The sequence below is a fragment of the Prinia subflava genome, chromosome 16 (genome assembly GCF_021018805.1).
Source record: "Prinia subflava isolate CZ2003 ecotype Zambia chromosome 16, Cam_Psub_1.2, whole genome shotgun sequence".
NCBI lineage: Eukaryota > Metazoa > Chordata > Aves > Passeriformes > Cisticolidae > Prinia > Prinia subflava.
The window spans coordinates 12453436-12456277 of NC_086262.1; the positions used below are offsets into that span (position 1 = coordinate 12453436).

A 2842-nucleotide genomic window follows, 5' to 3' on the forward strand; every position below is an offset into this window, starting at 1 on the left:
TGCGTGAAGACAGCTCAGCCTCTTTGACCCATTAATTAAATAGCGGAATTTACAGTTCCTTGAAAATGTTGAAGAAGCAAAAGATTAGTCAGATCTGAGCTGTATTTGAAATGGAAATTGAGACACACTGGACTATGGATAAAGTGACACGTTAAAAATACTTTTAGTTCAACAGACATCCACTAAGCCAAAGCCAGCTGGAAACATGAATTCTTCCTGACAAAAACCACCCAGTAGCACGAGGCAGTAGAGTAGATCTTTAGGGTGAATTTCCAAGATCCTTTAATCCCAACAGAAACTGCAGCCTCCACTGCCAGAGTTTGGTTTCCACACCTCTGTGAGCAAAACAATCTCTTTGTTAAGAAATTAAATCCTGACATGTCTGGGCAATGCCCTGGAGAAGGCAAGTGATTAACAGGAAAAAGCAAAGAGCATGGGTCCCCCATGGCCCCAGCTGAGCTCTAACACAGGGCCTGCAGGAGAGTCACTGCACTTCTCATGCTGCAAATGAACCTGCACAGGTGGCTTTAGCACCAGGCTCTTCTAATTCAAAATACCTCTCCACGCAGAGGTAGGAAATGTAAATATTTTATTGAAAAAGTGCCTGCTTATAATGTTAAATTCATTGTTGAGGAGGCTCAGATTCCCTTACAGTCTTTCTGTTAGTTACTATCATGAGAACCAGTTTAGTAAAGCCAGTAGTTATTTCTTCTGGGAAATTCTTGTGGGGTGCAGTAGAGAATTGTAGATATTCCTCTTGTTCTTGTTCTGTCTTGTAATAGTGAATTAATTAACACAGACTTGCTGTGGATCCCCCTCAGACAAACAACTGGAACTCTGTCTTGGGTAAAGCACATTACAGCAGCCATGCATCTCTCCAGTCACCAGAGCTTGTCTGCATTTCCAAAGCACACACTTCTGAGGGTGTGATTTTGTCTTTCAGTTGATTTCCTGGATCTTCAGGGCTTATAGCAGTAAAAATATTCTTGATGAGGAAGTACAGTGGTAAGTTAATGACATTTTTTGCTCTACCAAGATTTTGCACTTCTCTTTTTCCCCAAAAGAAGCCAGGAGTATTCAAATGGTAGTTGAGAAACTCACTATCAGCAAAAGTAATTTCTTCACAAAATATAAACCATTGACAGTAATTAATATTAATCTACTTGCTTTCTGCTTCCACAGACTGTCCATGCTGATTGAATTTATGTCTGTCCTAGCCCCAGGTATGTACCCTCCTACTCCTACTCCTGGTATTCCCTCTTGCCATCCTGTATGCAGATCAGCTGCTCCAGGGCATGCACAAAGCTGATTTGGGCCAGTGTCTGGGCAGATCAGATGTGCAAATATTCAGCTTTGTAATACTTGGAGGCTCAAATAGCAGATGCATTGGGAAAATTCACTCAAGAAACTTGATTTTGTATTTGGTATAAAAAGATTAGAGTGAAATTCTATTCTGCTAGATATTGTGACTAGATATTGTTTTCTAAAATCTTTGTTAAATATGACTTCCCCAGACAGGGATGTTTCCAGGATTGCTTCAGCCAGTCATTATGCCTAGGACAGGTCTTTGGCCTCCTAAATCTTGTCATGACAGCATTAACAAACCTTACAAAAACATTTATCCACATCTTAAGCCTCCTTGGCAGCATTAAATCATCTCCCATCCCACGTATACAAGCTGGCTGATGGATGTATGCAAATGCCTGGTGGTAGGGAAAGACATTTTAATATCCAGCCCCAGTAAATCACTGAGATTATTACAAGGGAAAAGGCATGATAAGTTGTTCTGTTGTTGACTGTAAATTCCCAGGATACAATGGTGATAGGCAGGCAGGGATGTTTGGGACTCCGATCCAGCTGGGAATCCCAGATATAACTGATCCCTGTGTTACCCAGCTGTTTGCTTTGTAGCTTCCCAAAGTCTGCCAGCACTACCCTCTCCCCAGTTCTCCCATTCTCTAATTTAAGTGGATAAAGAAATAAACCTTTCCATTTCTACTTTCTTCCTGCACACAGCTCCCGGCACAGACTGTGGTGTGGGGCAGGGGGTATTTTAATTCCTGTGATGGCCCTTGGCTGTGTTGTGTGCCTGGGAACATCATCAGTGTCCAGGTGTCACTGCAGTGCTGACAAATCCAGCTCCCAGGGCTGTGAGTCACAGAATCACAGAATCACAGAATCCAGAATGACCAGGTTGGAAGAGATCTTCAAGATCATCAGGTCCAACCCAGCCCTAACACCTCAACTAAACCAAGGCACCAGTGCCACATCCAGCCCTCTTTTAAACACATCCAGGGATGGTGACCCCACCACCTCCCCAGACAGACAATTCTGGGGGAGGAAGTCAGACCTCGCTGCTTTGCTGCCCGGCAGGTTTGCTCCTGTGCTCCCCAGGAATCGCATCCTTTGCGGTAATTGAAAATAAAAGCAACAATTAAAAAAAAAAAAAAAAAAAACAAAAAACCAAAAAAACCCCAAACAAAAAAAACCCACAAAAAACCAAAAACAAACAAAAGCAAAAAACAACCAACCAAACAAACAAAAAACCCAACCAAACAAACCGTCCATGAATGAATTAAAATGATTCTGGCTGTAACTTTCCCGGTGGCAGCAGATGGCGCTGAGGAATCCGCGGATCGATCCCGGGATGCGCCCGGACCGCTCCCAGCAGGGCTGAGAGAAACCGGACAGGGCAGCACAAACCTCACATCCCACCCCCAACAGCAGCTTGCTAAGACACTTGAGAAAAAAAACAAAAAAACAAACCACCAACATTCCTACAAAAAGGATATAATTTTGTAGTAGATTCTAGCAGCTGATGGAAAACAATTTTTTTCTCCAC

The 2842-nt window shown here is 42.9% G+C and overlaps 1 long non-coding RNA gene across 1 annotated transcript; it reads left to right on the top strand.

The window, feature by feature from the left end:
• The first annotated feature begins 428 nt into the window (after positions 1 to 428).
• LOC134558850 (uncharacterized) lies at positions 429 to 2364 on the top strand. Its single transcript, XR_010082420.1, has 4 exons — positions 429 to 571; positions 944 to 1005; positions 1183 to 1223; positions 2017 to 2364. It is a non-coding gene; the product is annotated as an uncharacterized LOC134558850 (long non-coding RNA).
• Positions 2365 to 2842: the final 478 nt, after the last annotated feature.